A 14,256-nucleotide genomic window follows, 5' to 3' on the forward strand; every position below is an offset into this window, starting at 1 on the left:
TTCAAGTGTTTGGCTGATTCGCACACCACAAACAAAAATGGTGGCCCAGTGGCTGACTGCGTGGCCTAATGGATAAGGCGTCTGACTTCGGATCAGAAGATTGAGGGTTCGAGTCCCTTCGTGGTCGTTTTCTATGCTGCTTTCCAGTTCCTGTGACCTTTACTTGCAAATTCTTGCTCCTTTTAAATTAAATCGCATCTTTACCCATAACAACTTGCTTCTTGCTAAAGGCTGCTATTTTGCTGAAGCCAAGAGCCCCCAAACAGCAGTAAATCATAAAGTGGAGCTAAACCAATTGATTTAACAGTTTCAAAAAACAGTTAGAATCCTGAAATCCCGGGATTGATAACTGTCACATTTGCTTGTGTTCTCAACCAAACTGTTAAACCATCAAATGGCTGGTGTCATAACTGATCACATGTGCAGCACCATGGCCGTTGCAGTTTAAACAGAAGCAGCTTCATTGGCTGTAAAGGATAGGAGGGTTTAATTGAGCTTTAAGGCTGTCAATAGATGAGCCTCCCCAAACTCAGCAGTGCCCAAATATGCGTAAAATGGGAGAGCAACTGAGTATATGCAGAGCAGGGTGAAACAGTGTATTACTGGATTTTCAAGTGTATGGACACCTATTTGTAATGTTTTACATAACTATACATGCAAAACAGGCCAATGTGAAGAGATCTAGCAAGACTTACTTTTCTGACTAAAGTTGCACGTGAAATAAGAGATTTTACAGCATGGCCTAGCAGAGTTTTCAGAAGAATTTGATCTTTATGAAGGATCTGCAAAGTTTTGGGATTCTTTGTTTTTGTTTTCTTGTCAGTGACATGGTAGCATGAAAACACAGTGGAAGTGGTCATTCTAGTTCAAGCTAAATGTGTAAACTTTTTGTCAGAAGTGGGATTTGAACCCACGCCTCCATTTGGAGACCAGAACACCCACACAATGTGAAGAAACATTTCTTGAGTCTGGCGCCTTAGACCACTCGGCCATCCTGACAAGACATTTCGATATTTTTGGTTGCCTCTAGATATATCATCTACTCGTGGTACTCTGTTGATTTATTACCACTGTCAAGGAGCTGTATTAACACTCTGCACCTAGGCCCTTTTGCAAATGCACTTCATAAAGCATGACCTTGGCACCAAGTCAAACTTTTCAGATCCTTTCTACCAAATCTGCTTGAGCAAAGCAAGTAGAAGAGGATGTCCCAGGTGATCTTCAAGTGTTTGGCTGATTCGCACACCACAAACAAAAATGGTGGCCCAGTGGCTGACTGCGTGGCCTAATGGATAAGGCGTCTGACTTCGGATCAGAAAATTGAGGGTTCGAGTCCCTTCGTGGTCGTTTTCTATGCTGCTTTCCAGTTCCTGTGACCTTTACTTGCAAATTCTTGCTCCTTTTAAATTAAATCGCATCTTTACCCATAACAACTTGCTTCTTGCTAAAGGCTGCTATTTTGCTGAAGCCAAGAGCCCCCAAACAGCAGTAAATCATAAAGTGGAGCTAAACCAATTGATTTAACAGTTTCAAAAAACAGTTAGAATCCTGAAATCCCGGGATTGATAACTGTCACATTTGCTTGTGTTCTCAACCAAACTGTCAAACCATCAAATGGCTGGTGTCATAACTGATCACATGTGCAGCACCATGGCCGTTGCAGTTTAAACAGAAGCAGCTTCATTGGCTGTAAAGGATAGGAGGGTTTAATTGAGCTTTAAGGCTGTCAATAGATGAGCCTCCCCAAGCTCAGCAGTGCCCAAATATGCGTAAAATGGGAGAGCAACTGAGTATGTGCAGAGCAGGGTGAAACAGTGTATTACTGGATTTTCAAGTGTATGGACACCTATTTGTAATGTTTTACATAACTATACATGCAAAACAGGCCAATGTGAAGAGATCTAGCAAGACTTACTTTTCTGACTAAAGTTGCACGTGAAATAAGAGATTTTACAGCATGGCCTAGCAGAGTTTTCAGAAGAATTTGATCTTTATGAAGGATCTGCAAAGTTTTGGGATTCTTTGTTTTTGTTTTCTTGTCAGTGACATGGTAGCATGAAAACACAGTGGAAGTGGTCATTCTAGTTCAAGCTAAATGTGTAAACTTTTTGTCAGAAGTGGGATTTGAACCCACGCCTCCATTTGGAGACCAGAACACCCACACAATGTGAAGAAACATTTCTTGAGTCTGGCGCCTTAGACCACTCGGCCATCCTGACAAGACATTTCGATATTTTTGGTTGCCTCTAGATATATCATCTACTCGTGGTACTCTGTTGATTTATTACCACTGTCAAGGAGCTGTATTAACACTCTGCACCTAGGCCCTTTTGCAAATGCACTTCATAAAGCATGACCTTGGCACCAAGTCAAACTTTTCAGATCCTTACTACCAAATCTGCTTGAGCAAAGCAAGTAGAAGAAGATGTCCCAGGTGATCTTCAAGTGTTTGGCTGATTCGCACACCACAAACAAAAATGGTGGCCCAGTGGCTGACTGCGTGGCCTAATGGATAAGGCGTCTGACTTCGGATCAGAAGATTGAGGGTTCGAGTCCCTTCGTGGTCGTTTTCTATGCTGCTTTCCAGTTCCTGTGACCTTTACTTGCAAATTCTTGCTCCTTTTAAATTAAATCGCATCTTTACCCATAACAACTTGCTTCTTGCTAAAGGCTGCTATTTTGCTGAAGCCAAGAGCCCCCAAACAGCAGTAAATCATAAAGTGGAGCTAAACCAATTGATTTAACAGTTTCAAAAAACAGTTAGAATCCTGAAATCCCGGGATTGATAACTGTCACATTTGCTTGTGTTCTCAACCAAACTGTTAAACCATCAAATGGCTGGTGTCATAACTGATCACATGTGCAGCACCATGGCCGTTGCAGTTTAAACAGAAGCAGCTTCATTGGCTGTAAAGGATAGGAGGGTTTAATTGAGCTTTAAGGCTGTCAATAGATGAGCCTCCCCAAACTCAGCAGTGCCCAAATATGCGTAAAATGGGAGAGCAACTGAGTATGTGCAGAGCAGGGTGAAACAGTGTATTACTGGATTTTCAAGTGTATGGACACCTATTTGTAATGTTTTACATAACTATACATGCAAAACAGGCCAATGTGAAGAGATCTAGCAAGACTTACTTTTCTGACTAAAGTTGCACGTGAAATAAGAGATTTTACAGCATGGCCTAGCAGAGTTTTCAGAAGAATTTGATCTTTATGAAGGATCTGCAAAGTTTTGGGATTCTTTGTTTTTGTTTTCTTGTCAGTGACATGGTAGCATGAAAACACAGTGGAAGTGGTCATTCTAGTTCAAGCTAAATGTGTAAACTTTTTGTCAGAAGTGGGATTTGAACCCACGCCTCCATTTGGAGACCAGAACACCCACACAATGTGAAGAAACATTTCTTGAGTCTGGCGCCTTAGACCACTCGGCCACCCTGACAAGACATTTTGATATTTTGGTTGCCTCTAGATATATCATCTACTCGTGGTACTCTGTTGATCTATTACCACTGTCAAGGAGCTGTATTAACACTCTGCACCTAGGCCCTTTTGCAAATGCACTTCATAAAGCATGACCTTGGCACCAAGTCAAACTTTTCAGATCCTTTCTACCAAATCTGCTTGAGCAAAGCAAGTAGAAGAAGATGTCCCAGGTGATCTTCAAGTGTTTGGCTGATTCGCACACCACAAATAAAAATGGTGGCCCAGTGGCAGACTGCGTGGACTAATGGATAAGGCGTCTGACTTCGGATCAGAAGATTGAGGGTTCGAGTCCCTTCGTGGTCGTTATCTATGCTGCTTTCCAGTTCCTGTGACCTTTACTTGCAAATTCTTGCTCCTTTTAAATTAAATCGCAACTTTACCCATAACAACTTGCTTCTTGCTAAAGGCTGCTATTTTGCTGAAGCCCAGAGACCCCAAACAGCAGTAAATCATAAAGTGGAGCTAAACCAATTGATTTAACAGTTTCAAAAAACAGTTAGAATCCTGAAATCCCGGGATTGATAACTGTCACATTTGCTTGTGTTCTCAACCAAACTGTCAAACCATCAAATGGCTGGTGTCATAACTGATCACATGTGCAGTACCATGGCCGTTGCAGTTTAAACAGAAGCAGCTTCATTGGCTGTAAAGGATAGGAGGGTTTAATTGAGCTTTAAGGCTGTCAATAGATGAGCCCCCCCAAACTCAGCAGTGCCCAAATATGCGTAAAATGGGAGAGCAACTGAGTATGTGCAGAGCAGGGTGAAACAGTGTATTACTGGATTTTCAAGTGTATGGACACCTATTTGTAATGTTTTACATAACTATACATGCAAAACAGGCCAATGTGAAGAGATCTAGCAAGACTTACTTTTCTGACTAAAGTTGCACATGAAATAAGAGATTTTACAGCATGGCCTAGCAGAGTTTTCAGAAGAATTTGATCTTTATGAAGGATCTGCAAAGTTTTGGGATTCTTTGTTTTTGTTTTCTTGTCAGTGACATGGTAGCATGAAAACACAGTGGAAGTGGTCATTCTAGTTCAAGCTAAATGTGTAAACTTTTTGTCAGAAGTGAGATTTGAACCCACGCCTCCATTTGGAGACCAGAACACCCACACAATGTGAAGAAACATTTCTTGAGTCTGGCGCCTTAGACCACTCGGCCATCCTGACAAGACGTTTTGTTGTTTTCGGTTGCCTCTAGAAATATCATCTACTCTTAGTACTCCGTTGATCTATTACCACTGTCAAGGAGCTGTATTAACACTCTGCACCTAGGCCCTTTTGCAAATGCACTTCATAAAGCATGACCTTGGCACCAAGTCAAACTTTTCAGATCCTTTCTACCAAATCTACTTGAGCAAAGCAAGTAGAAGAAGATGTCCCAGGTGATCTTCAAGTGTTTGGCTGATCCGCACACCACAAACAAAAATGGTGACCCTGTTGTAGACTGCGTGGCCTAATGGATAGGGCGTCTGACTTCGGATCAGAAGATTGGGGGTTCGAGTCCCTTCGTGGTTGTTTTCTATGCTGCTTTCCAGTTCCTGTGACCTTTACTTGCAAATTCTTGCTCCTTTTAAATTAAATCGCAACTTTACCCATAACAACTTGCTTCTTGCTAAAGGCTGCTATTTTGCTGAAGCCCAGAGCCCCCAAACAGCAGTAAATCATAAAGTGGAGCTAAACCAATTGATTTAACAGTTTCAAAAAACAGTTAGAATCCTGAAATCCCGGGATTGATAACTGTCACATTTGCTTGTGTTCTCAACCAAACTGTCAAACCATCAAATGGCTGGTGTCATAACTGATCACATGTGCAGCACCATGGCCGTTGCAGTTTAAACAGAAGCAGCTTCATTGGCTGTAAAGGATAGGAGGGTTTAATTGAGCTTTAAGGCTGTCAATAGATGAGCCTCCCCAAACTCAGCAGTGCCCAAATATGCGTAAAATGGGAGAGCAACTGAGTATGTGCAGAGCAGGGTGAAACAGTGTATTACTGGATTTTCAAGTGTATGGACACTTATTTGTAACGTTTTACATAACTATACATGCAAAACAGGCCAATGTGAAGAGATCTAGCAAGACTTACTTTTCTGACTAAAGTTGCACGTGAAATAAGAGATTTTACAGCATGGCCTAGCAGAGTTTTCAGAAGAATTTGATCTTTATGAAGGATCTGCAAAGTTTTGGGATTCTTTGTTTTTGTTTTCTTGTCAGTGACATGGTAGCATGAAAACACAGTGGAAGTGGTCATTCTAGTTCAAGCTAAATGTGTAAACTTTCTGTCAGAAGTGGGATTTGAACCCACGCCTCCATTTGGAGACCAGAACACCCACACAATGTGAAGAAACATTTCTTGAGTCTGGCGCCTTAGATCACTCGGCCATCCTGACAAGACATTTCGATATTTTTGGTTGCCTCTAGATATATCATCTACTCGTGGTACTCTGTTGATTTATTACCACTGTCAAGGAGCTGTATTAACACTCTGCACCTAGGCCCTTTTGCAAATGCACTTCATAAAGCATGACCTTGGCACCAAGTCAAACTTTTCAGATCCTTACTACCAAATCTGCTTGAGCAAAGCAAGTAGAAGAAGATGTCCCAGGTGATCTTCAAGTGTTTGGCTGATTCGCACACCACAAACAAAAATGGTGGCCCAGTGGCTGACTGCGTGGCCTAATGGATAAGGCGTCTGACTTCGGATCAGAAGATTGAGGGTTTGAGTCCCTTCGTGGTCGTTTTCTATGCTGCTTTCCAGTTCCTGTGACCTTTACTTGCAAATTCTTGCTCCTTTTAAATTAAATCGCATCTTTACCCATAACAACTTGCTTCTTGCTAAAGGCTGCTATTTTGCTGAAGCCAAGAGCCCCCAAACAGCAGTAAATCATAAAGTGGAGCTAAACCAATTGATTTAACAGTTTCAAAAAACAGTTAGAATCCTGAAATCCCGGGATTGATAACTGTCACATTTGCTTGTGTTCTCAACCAAACTGTCAAACCATCAAATGGCTGGTGTCATAACTGATCACATGTGCAGCACCATGGCCGTTGCAGTTTAAACAGAAGCAGCTTCATTGGCTGTAAAGGATAGGAGGGTTTAATTGAGCTTTAAGGCTGTCAATAGATGAGCCTCCCCAAACTCAGCAGTGCCCAAATATGCGTAAAATGGGAGAGCAACTGAGTATGTGCAGAGCAGGGTGAAACAGTGTATTACTGGATTTTCAAGTGTATGGACACCTATTTGTAATGTTTTACATAACTATACATGCAAAACAGGCCAATGTGAAGAGATCTAGCAAGACTTACTTTTCTGACTAAAGTTGCACGTGAAATAAGAGATTTTACAGCATGGCCTAGCAGAGTTTTCAGAAGAATTTGATCTTTATGAAGGATCTGCAAAGTTTTGGGATTCTTTGTTTTTGTTTTCTTGTCAGTGACATGGTAGCATGAAAACACAGTGGAAGTGGTCATTCTAGTTCAAGCTAAATGTGTAAACTTCTTGTCAGAAGTGGGATTTGAACCCACGCCTCCATTTGGAGACCAGAACACCCACACAATGTGAAGAAACATTTCTTGAGTCTGGCGCCTTAGACCACTCGGCCATCCTGACAAGACATTTCGATATTTTTGGTTGCCTCTAGATATATCATCTACTCGTGGTACTCTGTTGATTTATTACCACTGTCAAGGAGCTGTATTAACACTCTGCACCTAGGCCCTTTTGCAAATGCACTTCATAAAGCATGACCTTGGCACTAAGTCAAACTTTTCAGATCCTTACTACCAAATCTGCTTGAGCAAAGCAAGTAGAAGAAGATGTCCCAGGTGATCTTCAAGTGTTTGGCTGATTCGCACACCACAAACAAAAGTGGTGGCCCAGTGGCTGTATGCGTGGCCTAATGGATAAGGCGTCTGACTTCGGATCAGAAGATTGAGGGTTCGAGTCCCTTCGTGGTCGTTTTCTATGCTGCTTTCCAGTTCCTGTGACCTTTACTTGCAAATTCTTGCTCCTTTTAAATTAAATCGCATCTTTACCCATAACAACTTGCTTCTTGCTAAGGGCTGCTATTTTGCTGAAGCCAAGAGCCCCCAAACAGCAGTAAATCATAAAGTGGAGCTAAACCAATTGATTTAACAGTTTCAAAAAACAGTTAGAATCCTGAAATCCCGGGATTGATAACTGTCACATTTGCTTGTGTTCTCAACCAAACTGTCAAACCATCAAATGGCTGGTGTCATAACTGATCACATGTGCAGCACCATGGCCGTTGCAGTTTAAACAGAAGCAGCTTCATTGGCTGTAAAGGATAGGAGGGTTTAATTGAGCTTTAAGGCTGTCAATAGATGAGCCTCCCCAAACTCAGCAGTGCCCAAATATGCGTAAAATGGGAGAGCAACTGAGTATGTGCAGAGCAGGGTGAAACAGTGTATTACTGGATTTTCAAGTGTATGGACACCTATTTGTAATGTTTTACATAACTATACATGCAAAACAGGCCAATGTGAAGAGATCTAGCAAGACTTACTTTTCTGACTAAAGTTGCACGTGAAATAAGAGATTTTACAGCATGGCCTAGCAGAGTTTTCAGAAGAATTTGATCTTTATGAAGGATCTGCAAAGTTTTGGGATTCTTTGTTTTTGTTTTCTTGTCAGTGACATGTTAGCATGAAAACACAGTGGAAGTGGTAATTCTAGTTCAAGCTAAATGTGTAAACTTTTTGTCAGAAGTGGGATTTGAACCCTCGCCTCCATTTGGAGACCAGAACACCCACACAATGTGAAGAAACATTTCTTGAGTCTGGCGCCTTAGACCACTCGGCCATCCTGACAAGACATTTTGATAATTTTGGTTGCCTCTAGATATATCATCTACTCGTGGTACTCTGTTGATTTATTACCACTGTCAAGGAGCTGTATTAACACTCTGCACCTAGGCCCTTTTGCAAATGCACTTCATAAAGCATGACCTTGGCACCAAGTCAAACTTTTCAGATCCTTACTACCAAATCTGCTTGAGCAAAGCAAGTAGAAGAAGATGTCCCAGGTGATCTTCAAGTGTTTGGCTGATTCGCACACCACAAACAAAAATGGTGGCCCAGTGGCTGACTGCGTGGCCTAATGGATAAGGCGTCTGACTTCGGATCAGAAGATTGAGGGTTCGAGTCCCTTCGTGGTCGTTTTCTATGCTGCTTTCCAGTTCCTGTGACCTTTACTTGCAAATTCTTGCTCCTTTTAAATTAAATCGCATCTTTACCCATAACAACTTGCTTCTTGCTAAAGGCTGCTATTTTGCTGAAGCCAAGAGCCCCCAAACAGCAGTAAATCATAAAGTGGAGCTAAACCAATTGATTTAACAGTTTCAAAAAACAGTTAGAATCCTGAAATCCCGGGATTGATAACTGTCACATTTGCTTGTGTTCTCAACCAAACTGTCAAACCATCAAATGGCTGGTGTCATAACTGATCACATGTGCAGCACCATGGCCGTTGCAGTTTAAACAGAAGCAGCTTCATTGGCTGTAAAGGATAGGAGGGTTTAATTGAGCTTTAAGGCTGTCAATAGATGAGCCTCCCCAAACTCAGCAGTGCCCAAATATGCGTAAAATGGGAGAGCAACTGAGTATGTGCAGAGCAGGGTGAAACAGTGTATTACTGGATTTTCAAGTGTATGGACACCTATTTGTAATGTTTTACATAACTATACATGCAAAACAGGCCAATGTGAAGAGATCTAGCAAGACTTACTTTTCTGACTAAAGTTGCACGTGAAATAAGAGATTTTACAGCATGGCCTAGCAGAGTTTTCAGAAGAATTTGATCTTTATGAAGGATCTGCAAAGTTTTGGGATTCTTTGTTTTTGTTTTCTTGTCAGTGACATGGTAGCATGAAAACACAGTGGAAGTGGTCATTCTAGTTCAAGCTAAATGTGTAAACTTTTTGTCAGAAGTGGGATTTGAACCCACGCCTCCATTTGGAGACCAGAACACCCACACAATGTGAAGAAACATTTCTTGAGTCTGGCGCCTTAGACCACTCGGCCATCCTGACAAGACATTTTGCTATTCTTGGTTGCCTCTAGATATATCATATACTCGTGGTACTCTGTTGATCTATTACCACTGTCAAGGAGCTGTATTAACACTCTGCACCTAGGCCCTTTTGCAAATGCACTTCATAAAGCATGACCTTGGCACCAAGTCAAACTTTTCAGATCCTTTCTACCAAATCTGCTTGAGCAAAGCAAGTAGAAGAAGATGTCCCAGGTGATCTTCAAGTGTTTGGCTGATTCGCACACCACAAACAAAAATGGTGGCCCAGTGGCAGACTGCGTGGCCTAATGGATAAGGCGTCTGACTTCGGATCAGAAGATTGAGGGTTCGAGTCCCTTCGTGGTGGTTTTCTATGCTGCTTTCCAGTTCCTGTGACCTTTACTTGCAAATTCTTGCTCCTTTTAAATTAAATCGCATCTTTACCCATAACAACTTGCTTCTTGCTAAAGGCTGCTATTTTGCTGAAGCCAAGAGCCCCCAAACAGCAGTAAATCATAAAGTGGAGCTAAACCAATTGATTTAACAGTTTCAAAAAACAGTTAGAATCCTGAAATCCCGGGATTGATAACTGTCACATTTGCTTGTGTTCTCAACCAAACTGTCAAACCATCAAATGGCTGGTGTCATAACTGATCACATGTGCAGCACCATGGCCGTTGCAATTTAAACAGAAGCAGCTTCATTGGCTGTAAAGGATAGGAGGGTTTAATTGAGCTTTAAGGCTGTCAATAGATGAGCCTCCCCAAACTCAGCAGTGCCCAAATATGCGTAAAATGGGAGAGCAACTGAGTATGTGCAGAGCAGGGTGAAACAGTGTATTACTGGATTTTCAAGTGTATGGACACCTATTTGTAATGTTTTACATAACTATACATGCAAAACAGGCCAATGTGAAGAGATCTAGCAAGACTTACTTTTCTGACTAAAGTTGCACGTGAAATAAGAGATTTTACAGCATGGCCTAGCAGAGTTTTCAGAAGAATTTGATCTTTATGAAGGATCTGCAAAGTTTTGGGATTCTTTGTTTTTGTTTTCTTGTCAGTGACATGGTAGCATGAAAACACAGTGGAAGTGGTCATTCTAGTTCAAGCTAAATGTGTAAACTTTTTGTCAGAAGTGGGATTTGAACCCACGCCTCCATTTGGAGACCAGAACACCCACACAATGTGAAGAAACATTTCTTGAGTCTGGCGCCTTAGACCACTCGGCCACCCTGACAAGACATTTTGATATTTTGGTTGCCTCTAGATATATCATCTACTCGTGGTACTCTGTTGATCTATTACCACTGTCAAGGAGCTGTATTAACACTCTGCACCTAGGCCCTTTTGCAAATGCACTTCATAAAGCATGACCTTGGCACCAAGTCAAACTTTTCAGATCCTTTCTACCAAATCTGCTTGAGCAAAGCAAGTAGAAGAAGATGTCCCAGGTGATCTTCAAGTGTTTGGCTGATTCGCACACCACAAATAAAAATGGTGGCCCAGTGGCAGACTGCGTGGACTAATGGATAAGGCGTCTGACTTCGGATCAGAAGATTGAGGGTTCGAGTCCCTTCGTGGTCGTTATCTATGCTGCTTTCCAGTTCCTGTGACCTTTACTTGCAAATTCTTGCTCCTTTTAAATTAAATCGCAACTTTACCCATAACAACTTGCTTCTTGCTAAAGGCTGCTATTTTGCTGAAGCCCAGAGACCCCAAACAGCAGTAAATCATAAAGTGGAGCTAAACCAATTGATTTAACAGTTTCAAAAAACAGTTAGAATCCTGAAATCCCGGGATTGATAACTGTCACATTTGCTTGTGTTCTCAACCAAACTGTCAAACCATCAAATGGCTGGTGTCATAACTGATCACATGTGCAGTACCATGGCCGTTGCAGTTTAAACAGAAGCAGCTTCATTGGCTGTAAAGGATAGGAGGGTTTAATTGAGCTTTAAGGCTGTCAATAGATGAGCCCCCCCAAACTCAGCAGTGCCCAAATATGCGTAAAATGGGAGAGCAACTGAGTATGTGCAGAGCAGGGTGAAACAGTGTATTACTGGATTTTCAAGTGTATGGACACCTATTTGTAATGTTTTACATAACTATACATGCAAAACAGGCCAATGTGAAGAGATCTAGCAAGACTTACTTTTCTGACTAAAGTTGCACATGAAATAAGAGATTTTACAGCATGGCCTAGCAGAGTTTTCAGAAGAATTTGATCTTTATGAAGGATCTGCAAAGTTTTGGGATTCTTTGTTTTTGTTTTCTTGTCAGTGACATGGTAGCATGAAAACACAGTGGAAGTGGTCATTCTAGTTCAAGCTAAATGTGTAAACTTTTTGTCAGAAGTGAGATTTGAACCCACGCCTCCATTTGGAGATCAGAACACCCACACAATGTGAAGAAACATTTCTTGAGTCTGGCGCCTTAGACCACTCGGCCATCCTGACAAGACGTTTTGTTGTTTTCGGTTGCCTCTAGAAATATCATCTACTCTTAGTACTCCGTTGATCTATTACCACTGTCAAGGAGCTGTATTAACACTCTGCACCTAGGCCCTTTTGCAAATGCACTTCATAAAGCATGACCTTGGCACCAAGTCAAACTTTTCAGATCCTTTCTACCAAATCTACTTGAGCAAAGCAAGTAGAAGAAGATGTCCCAGGTGATCTTCAAGTGTTTGGCTGATCCGCACACCACAAACAAAAATGGTGACCCTGTTGTAGACTGCGTGGCCTAATGGATAGGGCGTCTGACTTCGGATCAGAAGATTGGGGGTTCGAGTCCCTTCGTGGTTGTTTTCTATGCTGCTTTCCAGTTCCTGTGACCTTTACTTGCAAATTCTTGCTCCTTTTAAATTAAATCGCATCTTTACCCATAACAACTTGCTTCTTGCTAAAGGCTGCTATTTTGCTGAAGCCCAGAGCCCCCAAACAGCAGTAAATCATAAAGTGGAGCTAAACCAATTGATTTAACAGTTTCAAAAAACAGTTAGAATCCTGAAATCCCGGGATTGATAACTGTCACATTTGCTTGTGTTCTCAACCAAACTGTCAAACCATCAAATGGCTGGTGTCATAACTGATCACATGTGCAGCACCATGGCCGTTGCAGTTTAAACAGAAGCAGCTTCATTGGCTGTAAAGGATAGGAGGGTTTAATTGAGCTTTAAGGCTGTCAATAGATGAGCCTCCCCAAACTCAGCAGTGCCCAAATATGCGTAAAATGGGAGAGCAACTGAGTATGTGCAGAGCAGGGTGAAACAGTGTATTACTGGATTTTCAAGTGTATGGACACTTATTTGTAACGTTTTACATAACTATACATGCAAAACAGGCCAATGTGAAGAGATCTAGCAAGACTTACTTTTCTGACTAAAGTTGCACGTGAAATAAGAGATTTTACAGCATGGCCTAGCAGAGTTTTCAGAAGAATTTGATCTTTATGAAGGATCTGCAAAGTTTTGGGATTCTTTGTTTTTGTTTTCTTGTCAGTGACATGGTAAAATGAAAACACAATGGAAGTGGTTATTCTAGTTCAAGCTAAATGTGTAAACTTTTTGTCAGAACTGGGATTTGAACCCATGCCTCCATTTGGAGACCAGAACACCCACACAATGTGAAGAAACATTTCTTGAGTCTGGCGCCTTAGACCACTCGGCCATCCTGACAAGACATTTCGATATTTTTGGTTGCCTCTAGATATATCATCTACTCGTGGTACTCTGTTGATTTATTACCACTGTCAAGGAGCTGTATTAACACTCTGCACCTAGGCCCTTTTGCAAATGCACTTCATAAAGCATGACCTTGGCACCAAGTCAAACTTTTCAGATCCTTACTACCAAATCTGCTTGAGCAAAGCAAGTAGAAGAAGATGTCCCAGGTGATCTTCAAGTGTTTGGCTGATTCGCACACCACAAACAAAAATGGTGGCCCAGTGGCTGACTGCGTGGCCTAATGGATAAGGCGTCTGACTTTGGATCAGAAGATTGAGGGTTCGAGTCCCTTCGTGGTCGTTTTCTATGCTGCTTTCCAGTTCCTGTGACCTTTACTTGCAAATTCTTGCTCCTTTTAAATTAAATCGCATCTTTACCCATAACAACTTGCTTCTTGCTAAAGGCTGCTATTTTGCTGAAGCCAAGAGCCCCCAAACAGCAGTAAATCATAAAGTGGAGCTAAACCAATTGATTTAACAGTTTCAAAAAACAGTTAGAATCCTGAAATCCCGGGATTGATAACTGTCACATTTGCTTGTGTTCTCAACCAAACTGTCAAACCATCAAATGGCTGGTGTCATAACTGATCACATGTGCAGCACCATGGCCGTTGCAGTTTAAACAGAAGCAGCTTCATTGGCTGTAAAGGATAGGAGGGTTTAATTGAGCTTTAAGGCTGTCAATAGATGAGCCTCCCCAAACTCAGCAGTGCCCAAATATGCGTAAAATGGGAGAGCAACTGAGTATGTGCAGAGCAGGGTGAAACAGTGTATTACTGGATTTTCAAGTGTATGGACACCTATTTGTAATGTTTTACATAACTATACATGCAAAACAGGCCAATGTGAAGAGATCTAGCAAGACTTACTTTTCTGACTAAAGTTGCACGTGAAATAAGAGATTTTACAGCATGGCCTAGCAGAGTTTTCAGAAGAATTTGATCTTTATGAAGGATCTGCAAAGTTTTGGGATTCTTTGTTTTTGTTTTCTTGTCAGTGACATGGTAGCATG

General features: G+C 41.6%; 23 non-coding genes across 23 annotated transcripts; 12 read left to right on the forward strand and 11 right to left on the reverse strand.

Moving 5' to 3' along the window:
• Positions 1 to 54: 54 nt before the first annotated feature.
• On the forward strand, positions 55 to 127 carry TRNAR-UCG (transfer RNA arginine (anticodon UCG)). Its single transcript has one exon. It is a non-coding gene; the product is annotated as a tRNA-Arg (tRNA).
• A 762-nt stretch (positions 128 to 889) lies between these two features.
• Positions 890 to 999, reverse strand: TRNAL-CAA (transfer RNA leucine (anticodon CAA)). Its single transcript has 2 exons — positions 962 to 999; positions 890 to 935 (listed from the first exon to the last, which is right to left on the reverse strand). It is a non-coding gene; the product is annotated as a tRNA-Leu (tRNA).
• A 275-nt stretch (positions 1,000 to 1,274) lies between these two features.
• On the forward strand, positions 1,275 to 1,347 carry TRNAR-UCG (transfer RNA arginine (anticodon UCG)). Its single transcript has one exon. It is a non-coding gene; the product is annotated as a tRNA-Arg (tRNA).
• A 762-nt stretch (positions 1,348 to 2,109) lies between these two features.
• Positions 2,110 to 2,219, reverse strand: TRNAL-CAA (transfer RNA leucine (anticodon CAA)). The gene is made up of 2 exons: positions 2,182 to 2,219; positions 2,110 to 2,155 (listed from the first exon to the last, which is right to left on the reverse strand). It is a non-coding gene; the product is annotated as a tRNA-Leu (tRNA).
• A 275-nt stretch (positions 2,220 to 2,494) lies between these two features.
• On the forward strand, positions 2,495 to 2,567 carry TRNAR-UCG (transfer RNA arginine (anticodon UCG)). The gene has a single exon. It is a non-coding gene; the product is annotated as a tRNA-Arg (tRNA).
• A 762-nt stretch (positions 2,568 to 3,329) lies between these two features.
• TRNAL-CAA (transfer RNA leucine (anticodon CAA)) lies at positions 3,330 to 3,439 on the reverse strand. Its single transcript has 2 exons — positions 3,402 to 3,439; positions 3,330 to 3,375 (listed from the first exon to the last, which is right to left on the reverse strand). It is a non-coding gene; the product is annotated as a tRNA-Leu (tRNA).
• Positions 3,440 to 3,713: 274 nt separating this feature from the next.
• On the forward strand, positions 3,714 to 3,786 carry TRNAR-UCG (transfer RNA arginine (anticodon UCG)). Its single transcript has one exon. It is a non-coding gene; the product is annotated as a tRNA-Arg (tRNA).
• Positions 3,787 to 4,548: 762 nt separating this feature from the next.
• TRNAL-CAA (transfer RNA leucine (anticodon CAA)) lies at positions 4,549 to 4,658 on the reverse strand. Its single transcript has 2 exons — positions 4,621 to 4,658; positions 4,549 to 4,594 (listed from the first exon to the last, which is right to left on the reverse strand). It is a non-coding gene; the product is annotated as a tRNA-Leu (tRNA).
• Positions 4,659 to 4,933: 275 nt separating this feature from the next.
• Positions 4,934 to 5,006, forward strand: TRNAR-UCG (transfer RNA arginine (anticodon UCG)). Its single transcript has one exon. It is a non-coding gene; the product is annotated as a tRNA-Arg (tRNA).
• A 762-nt stretch (positions 5,007 to 5,768) lies between these two features.
• On the reverse strand, positions 5,769 to 5,878 carry TRNAL-CAA (transfer RNA leucine (anticodon CAA)). Its single transcript has 2 exons — positions 5,841 to 5,878; positions 5,769 to 5,814 (listed from the first exon to the last, which is right to left on the reverse strand). It is a non-coding gene; the product is annotated as a tRNA-Leu (tRNA).
• Positions 5,879 to 6,153: 275 nt separating this feature from the next.
• TRNAR-UCG (transfer RNA arginine (anticodon UCG)) lies at positions 6,154 to 6,226 on the forward strand. Its single transcript has one exon. It is a non-coding gene; the product is annotated as a tRNA-Arg (tRNA).
• Positions 6,227 to 6,988: 762 nt separating this feature from the next.
• TRNAL-CAA (transfer RNA leucine (anticodon CAA)) lies at positions 6,989 to 7,098 on the reverse strand. Its single transcript has 2 exons — positions 7,061 to 7,098; positions 6,989 to 7,034 (listed from the first exon to the last, which is right to left on the reverse strand). It is a non-coding gene; the product is annotated as a tRNA-Leu (tRNA).
• A 271-nt stretch (positions 7,099 to 7,369) lies between these two features.
• Positions 7,370 to 7,446, forward strand: TRNAR-UCG (transfer RNA arginine (anticodon UCG)). The gene has a single exon. It is a non-coding gene; the product is annotated as a tRNA-Arg (tRNA).
• Positions 7,447 to 8,208: 762 nt separating this feature from the next.
• Positions 8,209 to 8,318, reverse strand: TRNAL-CAA (transfer RNA leucine (anticodon CAA)). The gene is made up of 2 exons: positions 8,281 to 8,318; positions 8,209 to 8,254 (listed from the first exon to the last, which is right to left on the reverse strand). It is a non-coding gene; the product is annotated as a tRNA-Leu (tRNA).
• A 275-nt stretch (positions 8,319 to 8,593) lies between these two features.
• TRNAR-UCG (transfer RNA arginine (anticodon UCG)) lies at positions 8,594 to 8,666 on the forward strand. The gene has a single exon. It is a non-coding gene; the product is annotated as a tRNA-Arg (tRNA).
• A 762-nt stretch (positions 8,667 to 9,428) lies between these two features.
• On the reverse strand, positions 9,429 to 9,538 carry TRNAL-CAA (transfer RNA leucine (anticodon CAA)). Its single transcript has 2 exons — positions 9,501 to 9,538; positions 9,429 to 9,474 (listed from the first exon to the last, which is right to left on the reverse strand). It is a non-coding gene; the product is annotated as a tRNA-Leu (tRNA).
• A 275-nt stretch (positions 9,539 to 9,813) lies between these two features.
• TRNAR-UCG (transfer RNA arginine (anticodon UCG)) lies at positions 9,814 to 9,886 on the forward strand. The gene has a single exon. It is a non-coding gene; the product is annotated as a tRNA-Arg (tRNA).
• A 762-nt stretch (positions 9,887 to 10,648) lies between these two features.
• TRNAL-CAA (transfer RNA leucine (anticodon CAA)) lies at positions 10,649 to 10,758 on the reverse strand. Its single transcript has 2 exons — positions 10,721 to 10,758; positions 10,649 to 10,694 (listed from the first exon to the last, which is right to left on the reverse strand). It is a non-coding gene; the product is annotated as a tRNA-Leu (tRNA).
• Positions 10,759 to 11,032: 274 nt separating this feature from the next.
• TRNAR-UCG (transfer RNA arginine (anticodon UCG)) lies at positions 11,033 to 11,105 on the forward strand. The gene has a single exon. It is a non-coding gene; the product is annotated as a tRNA-Arg (tRNA).
• A 762-nt stretch (positions 11,106 to 11,867) lies between these two features.
• On the reverse strand, positions 11,868 to 11,977 carry TRNAL-CAA (transfer RNA leucine (anticodon CAA)). Its single transcript has 2 exons — positions 11,940 to 11,977; positions 11,868 to 11,913 (listed from the first exon to the last, which is right to left on the reverse strand). It is a non-coding gene; the product is annotated as a tRNA-Leu (tRNA).
• Positions 11,978 to 12,252: 275 nt separating this feature from the next.
• TRNAR-UCG (transfer RNA arginine (anticodon UCG)) lies at positions 12,253 to 12,325 on the forward strand. The gene has a single exon. It is a non-coding gene; the product is annotated as a tRNA-Arg (tRNA).
• A 762-nt stretch (positions 12,326 to 13,087) lies between these two features.
• TRNAL-CAA (transfer RNA leucine (anticodon CAA)) lies at positions 13,088 to 13,197 on the reverse strand. Its single transcript has 2 exons — positions 13,160 to 13,197; positions 13,088 to 13,133 (listed from the first exon to the last, which is right to left on the reverse strand). It is a non-coding gene; the product is annotated as a tRNA-Leu (tRNA).
• A 275-nt stretch (positions 13,198 to 13,472) lies between these two features.
• TRNAQ-UUG (transfer RNA glutamine (anticodon UUG)) lies at positions 13,473 to 13,545 on the forward strand. The gene has a single exon. It is a non-coding gene; the product is annotated as a tRNA-Gln (tRNA).
• Positions 13,546 to 14,256: the final 711 nt, after the last annotated feature.

The sequence above is a fragment of the Aquarana catesbeiana genome, linkage group LG12 (assembly GCF_042186555.1).
Source record: "Aquarana catesbeiana isolate 2022-GZ linkage group LG12, ASM4218655v1, whole genome shotgun sequence".
Lineage (NCBI taxonomy): Eukaryota > Metazoa > Chordata > Amphibia > Anura > Ranidae > Aquarana > Aquarana catesbeiana.